Raw genomic sequence first — 23,853 nt, forward strand, 5'->3', positions numbered from 1 at the left:
AACATGATTTGTGTGCATGGGGATCTCATCTTAAACAAGCTACGTGCTTAACTGAGCTATCCAGTTTAGTAGACCTTGTATTGCGAATTTGTACTTCCATGTACTGTTATGTACTGCCATGTACTGTTCTCATGTCTTACTAAATAAAGTACATCAATCAATCAATCAATCAATCAATGTTCCAGTTGGCATACTTTGGACCAGCTTTTCGATACTCTTTGTATGCACAGAGTTCCTCTGAACTCTCTGAAAGGTAGAAACGTCCATCACTTGCAACCTTTGTTGTACAGAAAGCAACAGTAAGTATTGATGTATCTCTAATGTAACATCCTCTAATTCCAGTCGAGCGATGAAAACGGACATCGTGATCATCAGGACTGTGATCCTCTAGGGTGTTGGTACAAATGGCACCACAGAAAGGACACTGCTCCCAGCAACACTTGCACAATTGATCGATTAGAATTTGATCTGGCCTCACACGGACATCCACCGTGTTGATTGTGAGGCTGTTCAAATCCATCTTCATGGAATCAAGGCCTTTCTTAATCTCCTCTTTAAGAAAGTCAAAGTGGTTTATGTCATTGAAGTTTTCATAGCAGTTGGTGTCAAATCTTAGATCATCTTTTAACACGATGGAAAACTCCTCCAGCCACATGTCTGTGTCTCCGTTTTGAGAGGTGACTTTCTCTGTCGCCTCATGGACTGCTTGATTCAGAAGCCTGCATACTTCCTCCACATGATTCTGCATGATACTGAGTACCGTGTCCTGATTGGTAGAGATGTATTCCTTAACAGTTTCTTTTATAAATGTCTCCATGTGTTTCCTTGGATGTCTGATGTAGTTCATGTAACTGTCAAAGTCCTCTTGCTCTGCCAGTGATTGTAAAACATGTTTCTCCAAGTTCACCCTATTCCCACTGAAGGGAGGGAAACCATTTTTCATCTCTCCAGCCAAGTGAATAGCAGTCTTGTCATAGACAGCCTGAGCTGCAGACTCCTTCAGTTTGCTACAAAGCAATTCACCAAGCACAGCGGCAGAAGAGTTGTCTCTACAATGGCCTTGGAACACGTTGTAGTATTGCTCCTTTTTCTTTTCCAAATAAGTGAGTGGATCATTGTTCTTCTTGAATTCTTTGTGAGACTTGGAAAGACAATTCTCTGCAGTTTGAAATACATGAAGTAAAAGATCAACTTTAAACTCAGGTTTAAGGGCGTATGTCTTGCCTGACTCAAATGTTTTGACCAGGTCTATGACCTCCTTTGCTACTTCTTGCAAGTAACTGGTATTGTAGCCTCTAGTTCTAACAGGTTTGCTCTCAATTAAGGTAATGGATTGTTCCATAACATTGAGAATGAAGGTTGTAGCCTCTTCATAAGGAAATAGTTCTTTAGTAATTCCAAACCAGTTTGTGACAATTCTCGCCCTTTCAGGGATCACCCCTTTAGGAATTACATAACCTGAATATTTCCCTAGATCTGATAATTTTTTGTATTTACCACAGCTTCTGCGTTCGTCGATGAGAGAACCCTCAATGCCCATACCCTGAAGGATATGATCCACATCTTCTTGAATGTCGATCCCTTTAATGGAAGGAATATCTGCCATGAACTCCTTAACCCAACCTTCCCAAAGAGCATTGAACTTCCTTTTGAGTTCCTTTTCATCCTTTGCCTTGTCTTTCAATGTGCTGGCAAGCTCTTTGCTCTCCTGTAGGAGCTTGTTCTCGTAGACTGTCTTCTTAGCATCCAGCTTGCTTCGGGCATTCCTTTGCTGAATACTTTCCTCTAGCTTCTGTTTAGCTCCTTTCACCAGTTCATCATGGAACTCCTTCATTTTGGTTTCAAATCGTCCTCTCCACTGACCCAATACAGCTTTAACTTTAACATCATCAAAATGCTTTTTCATTTCTTTCCTCACTTCTTCACGAGTCTTATTCATTCCATTGACAAGCTCATTTTGAATCTTGTAAATGGTGTTTCCATTATCAATCCTGGTCTGGAGTTGGTTTTTGTGACGGTGGCCAGGTTGTCACATGTAACTTGCCACTTCTTTTTAGAATGCTGACACTCTTTACTTTGTCTCAATAATAAATAAATAACAATACACATTAAACTCACAACAATAAAATATCAGTTGCACGGTAAAGTGCGGGGTGCGTAATTACTGTGAGAATAATACTGTTTGTTAGGTACTGCAAGACTACGCCACCTTTTTATTTAAGAGGTAGGGTCCTCTGTAACACTCTTTCTTAGGCTATTCACAGGTTCGAGTTTACCCAGGTAAGTACAATACTTTTAAATGAGAACAACACTTCAACACATATCCCTTGGAGAAAGCTGGACGGAAACAGGTTTGTATAAAAAGGTAATCTATTTTATTAAGCTAATACAGTGGCGTCTATAAGCCATAAAATATTGAAAAGCATAAACAAAATATAACACTAATTCTAAAACCTCAACCTCCTAATGCGCCCACTAACTAACTAAAATACAGGAATACAGACAATCACCAAACACTAAAAACAGACAGGGCTTGTGCAAACTATAGCAAATAAATAATGAATTTAGCGTTAAAGTGCCAACTATTACTGAAGCAGTAAAGTGCCAAGTGCCAATTCAATTGCTATATGTCATATACTCATCACGGTTCAATGCAAAAGGTGGGAATGTCCTTATATGGGGTTTAACTGGAGCGGGGGTTTAGGCCAGGAATCACTGTCTCTTCTTGTCTTCGTGCGTATTGCCTGCAATCATAGAAACTAGAACCAGTTCATCTGTTCAGGTATATTTCACATATGAGGTTTAGGACCGTGGGTTTATAAAGGTAACGTTGCATAGAAGGACACTTACTCGCCCGCCAGACTGTACGTCTGGCTTTGAGGGTGTGAAGCGCGCAACGTTATCGCCACTGGACCTCTCCTCCGTTCCTTGGTTCGTCTGTCTGTCCTCCCCGTCTCTGCTGCTACTGCGCCGTCTGCTCACCGTCCGCTGCTGGTGGCTTGGTACGTGCCGCGATCACTGTATTCCCCACCTCTGCTCCGTGGTATGTCTGCTCCTCCTGTGCACAACCGTCCCTTCTGGCTGTCACTTCCACACTGCCCTGTATGCCTGTCTCTCTGCTGTCCAAGTGGCTCGCGCTCACTTTTGAATAAGGTGGGCCACACCCTACTCCGCCCTCATTCGCTCTGCCACCAGCGTGACCTGGGGACATTGGCCGTCCGCTGTCACAAGGCCAATGTCACACAGCCTATAGGGGAGTCCAATGTCAAGTGGCTCGGGGACCGGGGGGAAATACATTGGCAACCATAAAACATGCAGTGCAGAAATATAGTTAAGAGAATGATGTTTTTAAGTGCGTAATACAGGTTTTTCATCATCAATAAAAAATGTTACAATTTGGTTTCACCCCCCTGCTTTGACCCTGTCACATCCCCCCCCACTTTTCCGTTGCCAGTCCCTGCAACTGTCCCTAATCATGTCCATACCTCTGGGGTGGCTGGCCTATATTTGCTCTTCCCGAGCGCCGTGGCTCATCTGGTGCTCTCGGGACGGAGAGAAACCCATAATACTGCGGCGTTGTTGCTTCTACCTGCTCGGGCTGCACTACAGCTGGGGGGTCCTCGTGGGGCGACCTGGGGGCTACACACACTTTCAACGCATTTCTATGTATGGTCTTTTCTCGCCCCCCCTTCTCGGGTCTGACTCGGTACACCAACCCCGTAGCTCCCACCTGTTCCATCACTGCGTAAGGCTCGGGGTCCCACCACGTACTCAATTTCCCCTGGCCATCTCTCTTCCTATTTCGAATCCACACTCTCTCTCCTGGTAATAGGGGTGTAATACCGGCCCTACGGTCATAAACCTGCTTTCTCCTCTTGGCCGTTTCTCCCATCCTCTCCCCTGCGGTCCTATAAGCTGTCGCCATTCTCTGTTGGTGGTCCTGTACCCAGCCACCCACTCCCATGCGCTCTTGCGCTGACTGCACTCCTAACTGGACATCTATAGGGCGCCTCAAATGTCGGCCAAACATTAAGTAGGCGGGGGCATAACCCGTAGCACTATGGATCGTGTTGTTATAAGCATGAACTAACTCGGGTAAGTGCTCATTCCATCTTCCTTGTTTATCAGTGTCTAGTGATCGCAACATGTTCAGTAATGTCTGATTAAATCGTTCCACTCCACCGTTCCCAGCCGGGTGGTACGGAGTGGTGCGACTTTTTGCAATACCATAAGTCTGACATAAATGGTGCATTAACTCGGACTCGAAGTTGGGGCCTCGATCTGAGTGGAACCGGGCCGGACAGCCGAACGGCTGGATAATATGCGTCCATAACGCACGGACAGTGGTGTGCGCAGTCTGGTCTCGGGTGGCAATAGCCCAACTATAACGGGTGAATAAGTCAGTAGCTACCAGAATGTTTTGCCACGCATCAGCAGGCCTACCTAATGTGAGGAAATCAATGGCTATTACTTCTAGTGGATATGAGACTTCAAAGGGTTGTAAGGGGGCCCGAGGCTCTGACCTGTTCCTCTGCAGGCTGCAGGCGACACAACCCTGTTGTAACTGACGCACCGCTCCCTCCATGCCTGGCCAATAGAACCGACGTCGCAGCTGGGCCAAGGTCCTCTCCAACCCAGCATGCGCCGCGGCCGTGTGGATTCCTCTCCATACCTCCTCTCTGCGTGAACCTGGACAAATGATCTGTGAGTATTGTTCTTTGGTATAAGGATCGGTCACCTTCCTATATAACACATGATTTCGTATAATCAGTTTGTTCCACTGGCGTAACAGTTGCCGCGCTCCCCGAGTCCAATTCTTCCTCTCCACCATATTAGGGGCTCTCCCCCGTTCCACGCACCTCTTCACCACCTGCACATCTGGATCCCGATCCTGCGTCTCTCTCCACTCATCCTCCCGGGCTGCTGGCGTCGATTGTACAGCCGCCACATCTACAGGCTGCACTGGGAACCGCGATAGGGCATCAGCGTTGGCGTTGTTTTTGCCCGGTCGATACTTGATGTCGAAAGTAAACGACGCAAGTTGAGCAGCCCACCGTTGTTCCACAGCTCCCAATCTAGCCGTTTGGAGATGCGCAACAGGGTTATTGTCCGTGAATATTGTGAATCGAGCGCCAGTGAGATAATCTTTAAACTTCTCGGTCACGGCCCATTTAAGGGCCAAAAGCTCCAATTTGAACGAGCTATAATTTGCGTCATTCTGCTCGGTCGGGTGGAGACTGCGGCTTGCATAAGCTATTACACGTTCGTGACCGTCTTGGACCTGGGCTAGAACCGCTCCCAACCCACGGCCACTCGCATCAGTGTAAACCACAAAAGGCTGTGTATAATCCGCATACGCTAACACCGGGGCTTGTGTGAGGGCACTCTTTAACGCATCAAACGCCCGCTGGCACTCCGAAGTCCACTCGACTTTACACTGGTGGGATTTTACGTCATTTGGGATTCCTATCAATAAGTTGTTTAAGGGTCGTGCTATAGCAGCAAAAGAGGACACGAAACGCCTATAGTAACCCGCTAGACCTAGAAACGCGCGGACCTCGCGGACCGTTGAGGGTGGTGTCCAGTCCCGCACTGCCACCACTTTCTCCGGATCGGGCCGCACTCCCTCTTTGTCCACGACATGGCCCAGAAATTGCACTTCCCTCCGCAGAAGTTTGCATTTGTCTAACCGCAGCTTCAGTCCATGTCTCCACAGGCGTTGGAAGACGAGCTCGAGGTGCTGTAGATGAGAGGAGAAGTCAGGTGAATATACTATAATGTCATCAAGATATACCAGCAAGGATTCTGTCACCTGACCACTCAGACACTGCTGCATCAGCCTCTGGAACGTCGCGGGCGCATTACAAAGCCCGAACGGCATGCGTTGAAACTCGAACAGGCCCAGCGGGGTCGTAAAGGCGGTCTTCTCCCGGTCCCGGGGATCCATTCCTACTTGCCAATACCCGCTGGCCAGGTCTAACGTGGAGAACCATTGCGCCTTCGTCAGGCTGGTGAGCGTCTCTTCTATCCTGGGTAGGGGGAAGGCGTCCTTGTGCGTCACGGCGTTAAGTTTCCTGTAGTCGACGCAGAACCTCCAGCTGCCATCTTTCTTCTTGACCAGTACGATAGGTGCCGCCCACGGACTGCAACTCTCCTTGATGACTCCCTTCTCCAGCATCTCATTCAGGAGGGTCTTCATCTCCCGGTACATGGAGGGCGGCAACGGCCGGTGTCGCTCTCGTATGGGTGCCGCGTCTCCGGTCGGTATCTGGTGTTGCACGACGTCCGTCCGTCCGAAATCCTCGTCATGGATGGCGAACACCTTCTTCCACCGACACAACATCTCGTGTAACTCTCTCTTCTGCGCCTCCGGCAGGTCATCACGCTCCGTCAACACTTCCATCTCTTCGGGCAGGGTCTTCAGTGGTCCATCATCTTCCACACTGATTACGGCCACTTCCACCTCTCCGTCGGTCCCCAGGGACAGGCTCAGGTCCCTGCCGCCTCGGACATCCGCTTCTTCCACCGGGTACAGCCTCCCCAGCTTCTGGTGGCGGTCCAGGACCAGACTATATGCGTGTGGGTTGCACACTCGTATGGGAACACGTCCGTGGCGCACCGTGACGAGGGCACGGGCCACTCCCAAATCTTTTCCATCCGGCAAGGCTTCCATCAAGGCCTCGTAGTCCGCTCCATTTGGTCCTCTCCAAGCGCGGCCCCAGATCATCACTTCACTCTGCGCGGGGATTCGAATCTTCCGCCGGCCGACCGGCCACACATAACCGATGGACCCATCTTCGTTCGTCACTGCCTCCACCCTCCTACAGGTGGCGAATGCGTCCTTCCACAGCGTCCTTCCCTGCTGACATGGAAACACAGGCCTCCCAGGCCATTTAAAGAGGGCATGCCATACAGCGTTCACGACATTCATCCCAATAATCAGCGGTTGAGTACAATGTTCATCTTTCACGATTACAACTCCTCTCCCTGGGATCTTCATTCCCTCCAGCTCTAGGTCCAATATGGCATAGCCAGTGTACGGTAAGTCAAGACCATTAGCGGCGCGTAATTTAAAAACAAGGGGCCCATTTCCCAACGTTAGGTGTGAGAATTTTTCCTCAAATAAGCTTTGCTGCATTAATGTGACTTGTGACCCAGTATCCAGTAACCCCCTTAAGTGGACTCCTCCCATAGTGATCCCAATAGTCGGACAGTCCCCAATAAACACTTCATTAGCCCTTGATCTGGCGAGTGCGCGCTGCACCCCTGTCTCCCGGACCTCGGCGACAGGGCGTACTAGTTTAAATGATTGGGGTCAGATTTACAAAAGCGAGCAATGTGCCCAGACTGCCTACAGCTCCTACAGATCGGCCTACCTCCCTCATCCCACTCGTTGCGTTGGTACGGCTCCCGGCGTCGTTCAGATGGAGGCGAACCGCGAGGTCGTGTATCGGTGGTGTTGGGTCGAAGGAGCGGTCTGATCTCTTTCATGAGCTCCTGCGTAAACCCCTGCATTTGCGATTTGACGTCTTCCATAATCTCCTGTTTCAGTTTCTCTCTCCATTCAGATTCCTGTGAGGGTGTTGGGATAGAGACAGGTTTAACAGCATGGCACAAGATTTCAGCAGTCCCTTCTCTTCTATGTTCAGTGTCTAGTAGGAAGGCCTCATTTTTTAGGGCGGCGAAGTCTTCTGTGGGGTTTCGACGGGCATATATTCTTAAGGCTTGACCCAGAGGGCCTTCAGACAGTCCTACAAGTAACTGCTCTCGCAGAATGGCATCGGAGGGAGCGGTGTCTGGGTCGAGCCGCCGCAGCCCGCAGAACAACTCTCTAAGCCTCAAAATATAAGCCTGCACACTTTCGCCTGCGCGTTGCGCACAGCCATAGAACAAGGCACGAGCTTGGGAAGCAGAAACAGATGTTTTATACAACGTGTCTAAACATTTAAAGACTTTGGCCACTGTATTGCGATCTTCCTTGTCAATTACACTAATTTGTCGCTTAGCTTCCTCAGTAAGGGTCTGTACTACAAAAGCAACTTTTTTCTCCTCTGTTAAATCCTGAGTGCCCAATAATCCTTTAATCTGTTCTCTCCATTCCCTGTATTTCTCCTCACCTTCTATGCCCGAAAACTTAGGTAGCCACGGTGCCCCTGGATACACTGGCATCATCATCATTACTTTCTTGATTCAACCAAACAAAACAAAACAAAAAGCAGCAAAACAGCAAAATTTCAATACAGTTTCTCTTAGGGATTTTGTGTTGTTCTCTACCCAGTCCTGCCGCGCTACGCCAAATATGTGACGGTGGCCAGGTTGTCACATGTAACTTGCCACTTCTTTTTAGAATGCTGACACTCTTTACTTTGTCTCAATAATAAATAAATAACAATACACATTAAACTCACAACAATAAAATATCAGTTGCACGGTAAAGTGCGGGGTGCGTAATTACTGTGAGAATAATACTGTTTGTTAGGTACTGCAAGACTACGCCACCTTTTTATTTAAGAGGTAGGGTCCTCTGTAACACTCTTTCTTAGGCTATTCACAGGTTCGAGTTTACCCAGGTAAGTACAATACTTTTAAATGAGAACAACACTTCAACACATATCCCTTGGAGAAAGCTGGACGGAAACAGGTTTGTATAAAAAGGTAATCTATTTTATTAAGCTAATACAGTGGCGTCTATAAGCCATAAAATATTGAAAAGCATAAACAAAATATAACACTAATTCTAAAACCTCAACCTCCTAATGCGCCCACTAACTAACTAAAATACAGGAATACAGACAATCACCAAACACTAAAAACAGACAGGGCTTGTGCAAACTATAGCAAATAAATAATGAATTTAGCGTTAAAGTGCCAACTATTACTGAAGCAGTAAAGTGCCAAGTGCCAATTCAATTGCTATATGTCATATACTCATCACGGTTCAATGCAAAAGGTGGGAATGTCCTTATATGGGGTTTAACTGGAGCGGGGGTTTAGGCCAGGAATCACTGTCTCTTCTTGTCTTCGTGCGTATTGCCTGCAATCATAGAAACTAGAACCAGTTCATCTGTTCAGGTATATTTCACATATGAGGTTTAGGACCGTGGGTTTATAAAGGTAACGTTGCATAGAAGGACACTTACTCGCCCGCCAGACTGTACGTCTGGCTTTGAGGGTGTGAAGCGCGCAACGTTATCGCCACTGGACCTCTCCTCCGTTCCTTGGTTCGTCTGTCTGTCCTCCCCGTCTCTGCTGCTACTGCGCCGTCTGCTCACCGTCCGCTGCTGGTGGCTTGGTACGTGCCGCGATCACTGTATTCCCCACCTCTGCTCCGTGGTATGTCTGCTCCTCCTGTGCACAACCGTCCCTTCTGGCTGTCACTTCCACACTGCCCTGTATGCCTGTCTCTCTGCTGTCCAAGTGGCTCGCGCTCACTTTTGAATAAGGTGGGCCACACCCTACTCCGCCCTCATTCGCTCTGCCACCAGCGTGACCTGGGGACATTGGCCGTCCGCTGTCACAAGGCCAATGTCACACAGCCTATAGGGGAGTCCAATGTCAAGTGGTTCGGGGACCGGGGGGAAATACATTGGCAACCATAAAACATGCAGTGCAGAAATATAGTTAAGAGAATGATGTTTTTAAGTGCGTAATACAGGTTTTTCATCATCAATAAAAAATGTTACAATTTGGTTTCACCCCCCTGCTTTGACCCTGTCACATTTTCAATGATCAACATGGCTTCCCTTAAAGCCCAGGTCCATTTTCCATACTCTTCTTCTAGTGTTCTGTACAATGAAATTTCCCGTGTGTTTTTGAAACTGAAAACAAAGTTTTCTTTCAGCAGGGCATTCCAGAGGTCTTCAATGGTGCTTTTGAATTCTGACAATGTCATTCCATCAGACTGTGATGCTTTTGAGAGGATCATGTCCTTCAGCTCTTGGATGCTCTCACTATAACCTGGGTTTGGAGGAGCCATGGGTGGACTGCCTTCCCACAGCTGGGCAAAGTATTTCACATCTGTTTCCACATCAAATGCAATGATATCACTGAAGAACTCTGCATTAACCACTTCCTCTTTGGCAGCTAGCTTGGTCATCTCATCGAGATCCTCTTGTAGTCGTCGCTTTCCCACTTTTTGTTTTTGTTTCCAGCTCCAATATCTGTAACATTCTGATGAACAAACAGACATTTTGGAGACATCCTAACCTTCTTCATCCTCATGAAGGCCTGAACAGCAATGTGAAGAACGTCTTGCATCTCAGATGTATTCTCTCCAAAGATGTTGATCAAAGTCATGTTTCCCAGGCCAATGACAAATGTTGCCAATTCATTGTCATGGTGATATGTGTCCTTCAGTGTCCACAACCAGGACATAATCAAACTGGAAGTCTTTCCGTTTCTCCTCTGACACTTTCAGTAACTGCATGAAAGCTCCTCTAGTGCACCTGCCGGCACTTACTGCAAACTGCAGTCCAAACATTGCATTCAGCATGGTAGATTTGCCACTGCTCTGGATGCCTAGAACTGACAAGACAAAAACTCTCTTGTCTCCGAGTGTCTTGATGACCTCATTTAGAACACTAGTGATCCATGTTAAAGGCACATGAGCTGCATCTCCATCCATCAGCTCCATTGGATGTCCTGCTATCATAAGCTCTGCAGCCAGCTCAGGGTATTGAGACCATTCTGTTTCCTTCTTCCGCTTAGGGTGTTGAGACTCGTCTCCTTTCTTCTTCAAAGACGCATGAGCTTCATACATTTGTCCTATTTCTCTCAAGATGTGCTCAAATCCAACTGTTGCTGATTGCAGTTGCTCTGAAATGTTCTCCAACTCCTTTTGCTTCTCCTTCAGCTGATCTGATTTGTCATGCTTCTTTTTCAAAGCCAAGACCTCAGACCACTTTGCATCATATGCCTGGTTGATTTCACAAAGATCATCTGTAGAGAAATTATCCAGTAAGATTCCAATCCATTTCAGGAAGTAAAGTTTTTCATCCCATTTCTCAGACTGCAGGTTTTCGATGAACAGCTTCATCAGCTTACTGGAGGATTTGTTTCGTTGTTCACTTCTTTTTTGCTCCATTCCTGTTTCTTTGTTACATTTGTCTGTCTCCATCTTGTCTCCTCTGAGACGGTACTGGTCTTTATTGATTTTGCACCACTCATGCCACAATTGGCCTTGACATGGCAGAAATGTGTCTTTTATCTCTGAAAGCTTCTTTCCTTCAAGCAATTCCAGAATCTGCAGAGCAGCAGATTTCCCTGTTTTGCATGCAGGGTCATCTTCATCTATTCTGATTCCAGACTCAGAGACACTTGCCATGCTTTCAAGTTGGAAGGATGCATATGGTGTTGACAAAAGTTTTCTAAGTATTTCTCTCAGTTCTGTGGTCACATCTGACTGACTTCTACCCTTCAGACCCATTTTATAATTTCCTTCACTTGTTTCAACTGCGACAGAGTCATCATCAGCTAGGAGACAAATGAGAGGTTTTGGACCCTTGCGAAGGTCTGCCAGAATTTTCCTACCTTTGTCCTTTTTTCCTAGAGTAGGTAAAAGTACAACATTGACTGAAGCTTTATCTATCAGTATTTCACGCTGTTTTTCATGTGATACAGCATCTCCATGAAGATTACAGAATGCAACACAGTCAGAGAAAGCATCATTGGGCTTTCCAGCAGGGCAGTACCAGGCAATCTCTGCCATTCCATCTATCAGGCAGTGAGATTTGGTGGCTCCTGGACAATTCCTATGAAAGAACGTGCTGTGACGGTCACTGATTATATTATTCATCAGCTGAGATTTAGATGATGACAAGAAGGTGTCATCATCTCTGACGGAGTTGTCGGAGCAAAGACGGAAAAATGACACCATAGGTGTCTCAGCTTGGCAGATAGGCATGTTCTTAGTTGTGATGGCACCTGATGTATCAGGGACAATGGCACCTGATTCATCAGTGACGTTCTTACTTGCGATGGCAGCTGAGTTATCAATTACCTTCCAGGCTTTTCTTATTTGTCTAAAAGTCCATAAAGGACACTCGATGTCCCTTGTGAACGGGTCAGGCACTAGCAAAGGTAAGGCATACTGACACTGTGATAGTTTGGAAATCATGTTCTGCCTGAGGAAGCTATCTGAGCAGTGAAACACAGCCATCTGAACATCCATTGGATGGACATGGCTCTGCTTCTTGCTCTGACTAGTGTCTACAGTGGAGCTGAACAGATCATCATAGTTGATACAGACAACATTGTCTGTATCAACTTCATCAGCATTTGGCGTAACTGTTGAATGCTTGTCTTCTGTACTGTCCACTGTTACTGGGATGTACCTGGCTCTATGGTCAAGCATCCACAACTTCTGAAGGAATGTATGAGCTACATCTTTCTCAGTTATCTGATCGTGCTTCTTTATAGAAGGGAGGATTTTCAAAAAGTCAGCAGTTGTCAACTTATCTTGATAGTTGTGTTTAAGGTTAAGTCTAGAAAACAGTTCTTTGACTTCTCTTTGATGTTTGATGTCGTCTGGGCTGGTCTCTTCTGAATTCTTCACAGATGTGTGTCCTTTGCCAACCTTTAAAATGAACAATAAAACATGTAGAAAACAAAGTTAATATCCATATCTGATGATATTAATACAATCAGATATGATGACATTATAATGTTAGATTCAATTAAAGTGTATTTTCAATTATTTATATTTTATATTAAATTAAATTAAATAAATGAAAAAAGCTATTGAAAAAACACAGCCCCCTCACGCATTAGTAGGAAAATATCAGTCACCAGAACCAAAGATGCGTGTTTTCATTGAATCTAACATGGTTAAAATATCTAAATACTGAATCAAACAACTTAAACACTATCTGGGGTGAAACACGAAAGTCTGATTAGAAGTTGAAATTACCCAAAACATGTTTGAAAGTGAAATATCCCTTTAGGGTTTGGTCACACTGAAGTTTAATTCTACCTATGAGGGTGGATTCTGCCAATGTTTTTCAATGGGATTGGAGTGGTTTCTTGCCCTTTGCGGATTTCTGCAAGAAACCACTCCATTCCCATTGAAAAACATTGGCAGACTCCACTGTACCCTTAGGGTGCAGTCGCAGCGCCTTCTGCCTAATTCTGCTTTATTCTCTGTTTATCCTATCTCCTGGCATCACCGCTTGGCGTCGACGAGGGACAACAGCTAAAGGGCTACAATGTCATCAGAAAAGACAGAAATCTCTCTGGGGGTGGGGTTTGCATCTATGTGAGATCAGACAATATTTACGATGTGATCCCAGACATGGAAAACAACCCCACTGAATCGGTCTGGGTCAAGATTTTATACCCACATGCAAAACCACTGATAATTGGCGCCATCTACAGACCCCCAGATCAAAATGCTTTTTATGACTTGATAGGCTCTATGCACAGCAGCCATATTGGGAATGAATTGGGCCCCTTCCTTACTTCCTTCACGGGTGTTACCAATGATACTAATGAAGGCTCTGTTCCATTCTGGTCAGGGTGCTGATATCGTGCATGTTGGCTCACTAGAAACACTCCATTTTGGTTCCCAAATGGCCCCTTATGGTGGGTGTGTAACTCTGAGAGTGTACAAATGGAACCAAATGGACCCGTAAGGGTCCATTTGGTTCCATTTGTACACTCTCAGAGTTACGGGGGTCCTTGAAAATAAGACAACCACTATGCCACACTAAATGGAACAGAGCCTTAATTAGTATCATTGGTAACACCTGTGAAGGAAGTAAGACGAGGCCCAATTTCTTTCCAATATGGCTGCTGTGCATAGAGCCTATTGAGGAACATGTGGCGGGTTTAGGAAACTCTGAGACGGTACTAATTGGGGACTTTAACACCTGTGTTCTTAAGGAAGACTCAGCCATCTTTAAGTCCCTCAGAAAGTTCTGTGACCTGCACAGCTTTACCCAGCTGATAAAGCATTTTACAAGGGTGGACATTGCTTCTCAATCAATCATAGACCTAGTGTTGACGACGAACCAGTCCAGAATTTCAAAGAGTGGGGTGATTGAGTGCAGCTTAAGTGATCACAATATAATTTTCTGCACTCGGAAGATTCACAGACCTGGAGCTTATTGTCACAGGACGATCAGCTGCAGGTCTATGAAACACTACTCTAGTGATCTTCTAACAGCAGCTCTTGAAAAAATTGACTGGTCCCCTAAATTGCACCTCTGCGGAGGAGTCCTGGTCCTGTTTCAAAAAAGCTTTTTTGTGTGTACTTGATAACATCGCACCCACAAAGGTGGTGAGGGTCAAAGCATGCACAGAACCTTGGATGAAGGGGGACATTTTGAATGCCATCAAACTCAGGAACAAAAGCTACTCCGAGTTCAGGAAAAACAAAAGTGAGCAGCTACTTGAAAAGTGCAGAAAACTACGCAATGTAGTTACTAAATTGATCAGAAATGCCAAAAAGAATTTCTTAAATGAGAACATAGAGGCAAAAAAAAGCCACCCACAAAAACTGTGGGAGGCACTAAAACAATTAGGCTGCAACGGAAAAATTCAGACAAAATCTACAAACATTTGCATTATCTCAAGTGGCTCGCTCACTACCGACAAGCAATTGGTAGCGGACTGTTTTAACAGTTTCTTCACCACAGTTGCAACCCAGTTGGTAAACAAACTCCCCCAGCATTCAGGTCTGTATGGCCCCGACCACATTCAAGCTCACTATGAGAAACTATGGGCTAAAAAAGATTCCTTCTCATTCAAACCTGTAATGACTGATGGTGTGCAAAACAAACTCCTCGCCCTACAGCCAAACAAGGCCACCGGCCTTGACAACATCCCCACCAGATTCCTCAGAGACGCAGCGGTCTCCATTGCTCCCATGGTAGCCCACATTACAAACTTATACATCAGTCAGTGTCACGTCCCACAAGAATTCAAGTTGGCAAGAGTAATCCCTCTATTTAAAAAAGGAAGCAAACTAGGTGTTTGACACTGTAAACCACTCAATTCTACTAGATAAGCTCATTTTCCATGATGCTTTTTTAGTACATAGTGGTATTTCTTCTCTGTTTTTTATGTTGATTTGAACTGTTTGGTTGCTACTATGTCTATGAAATTAATTCAAGGACCTCAACGGAAACAAGTCCGCAAGGACTTTTTTGGTCGGACCTTTTAGACAAAAGTATTATAAATGTAACTGTGTTGTTTTAAATTCTTTTGCCTACTAAAAATTTCAATCAATCAATCAATGAACACATATTGAACACCTGTCTTCAATTTACATTCTAACTCAAATAATGACCAGTGGACAAATATCATTTGCTTCTGTGGTGAAAAACAAAAGCCTGATTAGACGTTAAGATGACCCGAAGCATGTTTGAAAGTAAAATATCCCGGGTGCGGGTGTGTGTGTGTCTGTCTGTCTGTCTGTCTGTCTGTCTGTCTGTCTGTCTGTCTGTCTGACACGGCAGTTCATTATAATATCACCACAAATCTCTCTCTCTCTCTCCCTCTCCCTCTCACAAACACACAGCACTGTTAAGTTCTAACGTTATGGTTAAGTTACACCTATTTCCTGTTAATAATAACCTGTGTAAAAAAGGATTATTGAGAAACCATTACGCACACTGCATGCGCTCAACACATTCACCGCCAAAGACGAATATTCATCTTTTAAAATCCACTTGTTTACGGCCAAAGACTGGTATATCCATCTTTTAAAATCACACTTGTGTGTTTACTGTGTAGAATGTTGTCACTTTAAGTGTACAAACATGTCATGTGACCTATGTCACATAAGTCACATGACCAGTTGAATGATTTTAAATATTCAACACCTGTCTTCAATTAACATTTTAACATAGATAATGCAACTTAGACCAGTGGACTAAACAGTTTAGAAGGTCTTATGCCTCCATAAACAGTCATCTTACCTTATCATCTTTGTTGGTGTCATCGTCATCACTGGAACCTGTTTGCATCAATAAAACATCTGGTTAAACATAATGTAAGAGTATCAGTGCTGATAACTCAGTATAATAAACTGTGATGTGTTCAGTTAACACTGATGTTAATAAGCTCTCAATGTATTCAGTTATGAGAATGTGCTTGTTTTGAACTTTTCTAATATTCTAGTATTGAGATGATGAATACATGTTTTCACCTGTCTCACTTGTATCAGGATTAGTGCGGCTTTTCTTTGAAGACTTGTCATCTTTTCTATCCTTCATCTTTGAGCTTCTAGGATCAACAGCTTTGGAAGCACTCTAAGAAAATGAATACATTCCACATGTGAATGATCTGCAGTAAAAACATCTTTAACATTATTGTGTAAGACAACTTGGCAGACAGGCTTCTGGCCAAGGAAATATACTGTATGGACCTCAGTATATGAATGTTTAGAATGTTCAGAAAAATAGTTTTCCATATTATGATCTGATCAGTATATTATTCCATTTGATTTGTACACTTAGGGTGCGGTCACACCCAACTTTAATTCTGTCCATGAGGCATGAAAGCCTTTCAATGGGAACAAAGCTTTTTTTTGCGGAAATCAGTGAATGGCAACGAATATGTGTGTGTGCGTGTGTGCGTGTGTGCGTGCGTGCGTGCGTGCGTGCGTGCGTTCCTATCTGTATGTATGTATGTATGTATGTATGTATCTATCTATGCATGCATGCATGCATAGTCTGGTAATTGCCGTTTTTTTACCAAAATGTTATGACAAAGACCGGAAAATATAAATCTCTCCGGACATCCTGACCGGTTGACAATGACACGGCAGTTCATTATAATATCACTACAAATCTCTCTCTCTCTCCCTCTCCCTCTCACAAACACACAGCACTGTTAAGTTCTAACGTTATGGTTAAGTTACACCTATTTCCTGTTAATAATAACCTGTGTAAAATGCGCTGCACTGGGAGGTAAACGGTAGACACTTTATTGTGTAGGTAAGAGGGGAACAGGAGAGTTGTTGTTACTGGGAAGTTGTCGCGTACGCGTAGTAGACTACAGTTATGTTGTCGGCATTCTAAATGTGAGATCGCCGGCCGGTCCGCACGGTTATTAAGTTGTGTATTAAACAGTCAAAACAAATTGTATCATTAGTTATAATGTCACAGACACTTTGAAATGAGAGGGCACTTGTGAGTTGGTGAAGTTGGCACGTTAAAATGTTACCACTTGAATGGAATATCTCTATGAGGAGACTACAAGATTCCCACAAATGCATTACCAACTTTCCCCAAAAGCTGTCCGAACCAGACGCAGGGACGGCTTGCCCTGCCTATTTATTAAAGTATATCCTGTGAGTTGCCTATAATTTATTGCCTTAACAGCTCAGCTGAGCCACGTTATGAATGATTAATCTAAATACCCTTTTCTGTACAGTAGGATAACCTTTGATTGTTTGTTATTCTGAAGGAAAGGATTATTGAGAAACCATTACGCACACTGCATGCGCTCAACACATTCACCGCCAAAGACGAATATTCATCTTTTAAAATCCACTTGTTTACGGCCAAAGACTGGTATATCCATCTTTTAAAATCACACTTGTGTGTTTACTGTGTAGAATGTTGTCACTTTAAGTGTACAAACATGTCATGTGACCTATGTCACATAAGTCACATGACCACTTGAATGATTTTAAATATTCAACACCTGTCTTCAATTAACATTTTAACATAGATAATGCAACTTAGACCAGTGGACTAAACAGTTTAGAAGGTCTTATGCCTCCATAAAGAGTCATCTTACCTTATCATTTTTGTTGGTGTCATCGTCATCACTGGAACCTGTTTGCATCAATAAAACATCTGGTTAAACATAATGCAGTAAGAGTATCAGTGCTGATAACTCAGTATAATAAACTGTGATGTGTTCAGTTATTACTGGTTTTAATAAGCACTCAATATGTTCAGTTATGAGAATGTGTTTGTTTTTAACTGTTCTAATATTATAGTATTGAGATGATGAATACATGTTTTCACCTGTCTCACTTGTATCAGGATTAGTGCGGCTTTTCTTTGAAGACTTGTCATCTTTTCTATCCTTCATCTTTGAGCTTCTAGGATCAACAGCTTTGGAAGCACTCTAAGAAAATGAATACATTCCACATGTGAATGATCTGCAGTAAAAACATCTTTAACATTATTGTGTAAGACAACTTGGCAGACAGGCTTCTGGCCAAGGAAATATACTGTGTACCAAAACACACGCCCCAAAACACAGTCACCCCGGGGCTTACTTCCTTTGATGCAAGTATGTATGAGGAAAACGCTTAAAGGGATATTTCACTTTCAAACATGTTTGGGGTCATTTAAACGTCTACTCCTCTTTGCCTGGCCTACTTGTTGTTAACTAGTTGTAGGAACTATTGTTGTATTGGATCTTGCTTAGTCGATACACTTTTGTATTAGCTCGTGCTCATTTGATTTGGCTATTTTATCTCATGTGTTTAAGAAAGTAGGTAGCTGATATATTGCACTTTTACCTTAGCGCTAGGTATACTCTTGGTTGCTTGTTTTTACAGGAAATGTTCTTAAGACTTCTGGTGATTAGTAGTTTTGTTCCCTACCTATGTTGAATGCACTTATTGTAAGTCGCTTTGGATAAAAGCGTCTGCTAAATGACTGTAATGTAATGTAATGTACTCAGGCTTTTGTGTTTCATCCCAGATTGTTTCTTCAATTACTTTTTAGATTTTTAGCGGGATCAGCTACTCTATATCTGACTTTGTCCGTGTGTCCGTATGTATGTCCGTATGTACTGTATGTCCGTCCGTATGTATTCCCCTCTGTATTCTTATTGGCTGGGCTATAAACAAATATTGATGACACAACACAAACTCCCCATGTATGTTTGAGCACGGGGCTCATCAAAGGCGCCGCTTCCTTCACACAGGGTGTGATTTTTTTTAAAAGCATAAATTAAATCAAATAAATGATCTGATGATCAGAAATCAGCGAATGGCAGCAGTGATTTCCCACAAACAAAAAGGGGGAGGGGCACAAATGGGGAAGGTTTGTGATTGACTTCATTTTTAAAACCTCATGAAGTTTGCTGTAGAGAAATGGGAAATTACAGACAAAATGAATGTTCACTTTAATTTAAATGGGGGTTGTAATGTAAGTAGACTATGTAAGTAAGTCTATGGTAGTTAACAAACCCTACATGGATATGGATGAAACTCATAAATTCCATGCTTCATTGAAAAAAAAAATAACTTTCCTCCCCAATGTCATGCTAAGGAACAATCACAGCCACACGTTTAGCTGTGTTGCTCATTCCACAATTGCACAATCCTTACAAGTTATACCTTGTTGTAAAGATGACTACTCAACAATAAAATGATATAAAATACAATACCAATTGGTATTACTGAAAGGGAGAAATAATCAACCAAAGTCAAGTATCCAAACCTTTTGTGTTTAGAATCATTGTACCACACATCAACTTCTAAGAGATTTTCTGGCATGTCACAAACATCAAAGATCATTCAAAAACTATATCTGAAAACCTTTGGGAGTCCAATTTGCCGGCCATGTTGTAAAGTACAATAACATGAAGACATAATGATGTCTTCATCTTATTGTCTGTATGCTGTCATTATGTCTTCATCGTATTGTCTGTATGCTGTCATTATGTCTTCATCTTATTGTCTGTATGCTGTCATTATGTCTTCATCTTATTGTCTGTATGCTGTCATTATGTCTTCATCTTATTGCTGAATATTTGAATTGTTGTTGTCATAGTGATGAACCTTGTGCACTTGTGCTAATGAGGGCCCGATGTACATTAATGACATCATTGATTCATCATTTGTCAGTGAATAATTGCCAGACCTGAAAGGTATGGCCTACATGAGCCTTTGTCACCATTTCGTCCATACATGGTATGTCTGGTTGTGGTTCCTTTGTCTGGTTGTGCTTAGGTTTCTTCTGCATGAATAAATAGGAATAGACTACTCATGACATCACTATTATGTCACAGATGGTATATTAAAGGCTTTGGCATAGACACAGGCTGACACGTCATGTGAAGCCCGGCTTAGGTCTGGCAGGTCTCCTGGTCTTGTTACTTTGATTATCTCCTTTGCTGTAAGTATGATGTTGCCATAGTATTTGTTTACACTTGTGTGTGTTTACTGTTGTTATGTGTAGAATGTGTGTTTACTGTTATGTTTGTGTAGAATGTGGGTTCATGTTAAGTGGACAGTACTAACATGTGACCCATGTCACATGACCACTTGAATGATTTTAACCACTTAAATCCCATACGTTATTGAGCGGAGTCCCTCAAGGTTCTCTACAAGTGACTTTTCTGTTTTCGCTAGACATTAAAAATAAAACAGCAGATCTAGATCTGCTATTTTCCCCCAGAATATGCTGGGGTTTAAGTGGTTACATATTAAAGGAGACAAACCATGAATTTCACTTTTTTTGTATTTTTTTTTGTATTTTTTGGGCTCCCCAGTGTCTCTTGTACCCCAAAAAATATTTTTTTTTAACATTCAGTCATTCATTCTCATTTCAGAGATTTTCAAAATGGGCGTGTCTGAACAGGCCATCTCAGAATGGCAAGTTTGCTTACCTCACCAAACTTTCTGCCCATGTATTTTGATGTATTCTGAGTATTTAGAATTGCTCAGTAGCACCCCTCTGCCTAACAGGACGTTTTGGTATTGCAGCTGAAAGTGCTTTATAAGCCTGAGAGAATTGACTTGGGATGAGTATATCTGAGTGTTGATTTAGGCTCAAACCTTTTGAAAATGGTTTGAGGGACATACACCATATGATATTAAATATCAACTTTTTTTTTTAAATTCATGGTGTGTCTCCTTTAAAGGGATATTTCACTTTCAAACATGTTCAGGGTCATTTTAACCAGAGTAGTCTGGCTTCTGTGAACACCAGGTTTTTAAGTTGCTTGATTCAGTATTTATATATTTGATATTCATTTTATTAGACACGCCCCCCTTCCTATACACAAATCCACGGAGCGCTGCCCTGCGCGCAGTCATAGCTGCGGTGTCAACGCTCCGCGGACGCGTCACCGCAGCTATGACCGCCTACAGGCAGCTACAGGCAGCGCGTCTGTGGATTCGTCTATACAAACCCATTGTAACTTCAAACTAACCATAGATTAATTAAAACACCCGTCCTTGGTTCTGGTGATTTGTACTGCCCTCCTAATACGTGAGGGGGACAGTGCTTTTTCTTTATTGTATTATTATTTGTTTATCCCCCCCCCCCCCCCCCCCAAAATTGTTTTTTGAAAAAACACGGTCTCCTCATGTATTAGAAGGACAATATCAGTCACCAGAACCAAGGATGGGCGTTTTCATAGAATCTAACATGGTTAAAATAAAGTTTGAAGTTACAATGGGTTTATATAGGAAGGGGGCGTGTTTGATAAAATGAATATCAAATATCTAAATACTGAATCAATTAACTTACAAACTCTCTGGGGTGAAACACTAAAGCCTGAGTAGACGTTTAAACGACCCCACACATGTTGGAAAGTGAAATATCCCTTTAAACACCTGTTTCCAACTTTAAATAATGCAAAAACATTTTGAAGGTATGTCATCTTACCTTTTTCTTTTTCTCTCTACCATCTTCATCACTGGAACCTATGGATTTAAAATAATAATATGGTTAAAAATACAGTTAACATCTCATTCTGTTTTATTTCAATGTATTTTATGATAGCTCACACTTTCCTGACAATCAGTAAATCTATAATAAACTTTGACATCTTAATCTCATGTACAATACACTGACTTGTGGTTTGTTTTCTCTTATCTTAACGACCATAAGTATATCATGTACAGTATACATCTGCTGCTATGATCACACACCTTTATGTCTCACCTCCTCAGGTACTATGTGTAAATATGTAGATCATCTGTTTCTTTTTATTGATTGATCTCTCTTCCCCCTTGCCCCCCCCCTTCTTCTTCCCTTTATTTTCCTGTAAACCTGACAATAAAGCTGATTCTGACGTGGTGTTAATTTATTACTGTGCTGGATTTAATTAAGCAATATTACACGAGAGGGTGTGCTTTACCGTCATTATTGGCACGCCAGTGATGCGGTCAGGAACGAGGCGGAGCCGAGTTCCGCGACCATCACTGAAGTACCAATAATGTAAGGTAAAGCACACCCTCGAGGGTAATATTGCGATTATACAACAGTTACCAACAAAACACATCCAAATGTATTCATATTGTGGGGCAATTCATAATAAAAATGTTTCGCTATAATCCGTTTCCCTGTAAAGAGAAGAGTTTATTTGACTGAGACATTAAATATATAGTCCCTGTAGCAGCGCTTTGAGGCACCGTCTCGTCAACACAGCTGATTCCAGTAGGCTATACGCTCCGTCATACGACCGTGTCACGTGGCCAAAATAACTGATCTACAAGCTGACAATGTGTTGCAATGGCGACGCGTTGTGAACTTGTAGATCGGCAATTTTCGCCGCGCGGTACCTTCGTATTAAGTCAAAATTAACAACATACATAGTGCATTTTGCGTAGCTGTTTGTTCTCCGGTGGCGGCGGTGGGTCAGGCTACTGTCTGTTTGTTTTCCTACCGTACGACAGTGTGAAGTCACAGCACAGCTGTGCCATATATGGTCTAATCAGGTGCGGACTGCAGTGCGGAGGGATTTATTAATGTGATTCGGCCCGTGCTATGATGCTGGTTTGAAGCACGGCATCAGATTGCTTGGTCGGAACTACCTGTTGTATAATATGCATTCATTATGTTCAGTTCAGAGAATGTGTTTTTCTTAACTTTATGAGTAATAAATGTTTGTACCTGTCTCCATTGTATCAGGAACAGAGCTGCTGGTCTCTGAACCTCTTCTCCGTTGTGTTGTCATCTTCTCCAACTAGCTTTCATCTCTCAGCTTCAGCATCAACAGCTTTGACAAAGAAAACAAGACATTAACTGTTGTGTTTTGCTTTGTTATGCTATGTGTATAATGGCTCATAATGTGATGAATGCTAAAGGATATGTTAGATCATTGGATAACATTACACATTGTTTCCACCTGTCATTTCCTCAACAGTAAACAATAAATGCAGACTTGCATCCATTAACCCATTGTTTTTATAGAAATATATTTTTTAATCTAAATAACACATATAACTGCATATCCTCAACTTAATTATGCAAAGAAATATTAAAATGTTAGTATTACAGTTATAATAATAGTAAATAAAATGGGTCCAAGAATGGACAAATATTATTACAATATTTCATTTTCCAGTCACAACCAGTAAAATGTATTCATTTGGGAACACTGCAATATATAGACCTCAGATATACTCAATGTATAATGTATTATTGGAAAAAGTCGTTGTCAGTCATTCTTGGTTATAAGTAGTGTGTGTGTGTGTGTGTGTGTGTGTGTGTGTGTGTGTGTGTGTGTGTGTGTGTGTGTGTGTGTGTGTGTGTGTGTATATGTATGTATGTATGTATGTATGTATGTATGTATGTATGTATGTATGTATGTATGTATGTATGTATGTATGTATGTATGTATGTATGTGTGTGTGTGTGTGTGTGTGTGTGTGTGTGTGTGTGTGTGTGTGTGTGTGTGTGTGTGTGTGTGTGTGTGTGTGTGTGTGTGTGTGTGTGTGTGTGTGTATGTATGTGTGTGTGTGTGTGTGTGTATATATATATATATATATATATATATATATATATATATATATATATATATATATATATATATATATATATATATATATATATATATATACACACACACACACACACACATACATATCAAGATACACAATGATATAATTAATTACATATGACAATTAATTGTCAACAAAATGATCATGAT

At 42.7% G+C, this 23,853-nt stretch overlaps 1 pseudogene across 1 annotated transcript; it reads right to left on the minus strand.

The window, feature by feature from the left end:
- Positions 1–169: 169 nt before the first annotated feature.
- Positions 170–14,865, minus strand: LOC311037320 (interferon-induced very large GTPase 1-like; annotated as a pseudogene). The gene is made up of 3 exons: positions 14,827–14,865; positions 9,719–12,574; positions 170–1,996 (listed from the first exon to the last, which is right to left on the minus strand). The product of its transcript is annotated as an interferon-induced very large GTPase 1-like (transcript).
- Between the last annotated feature and the right edge of the window lie 8,988 nt (positions 14,866–23,853).

This window comes from Gymnoscopelus microlampas (genome assembly GCF_963454915.1).
Source record: "Gymnoscopelus microlampas genome assembly, chromosome: 21".
In the NCBI taxonomy this organism is placed as follows: domain Eukaryota; kingdom Metazoa; phylum Chordata; class Actinopteri; order Myctophiformes; family Myctophidae; genus Gymnoscopelus; species Gymnoscopelus microlampas.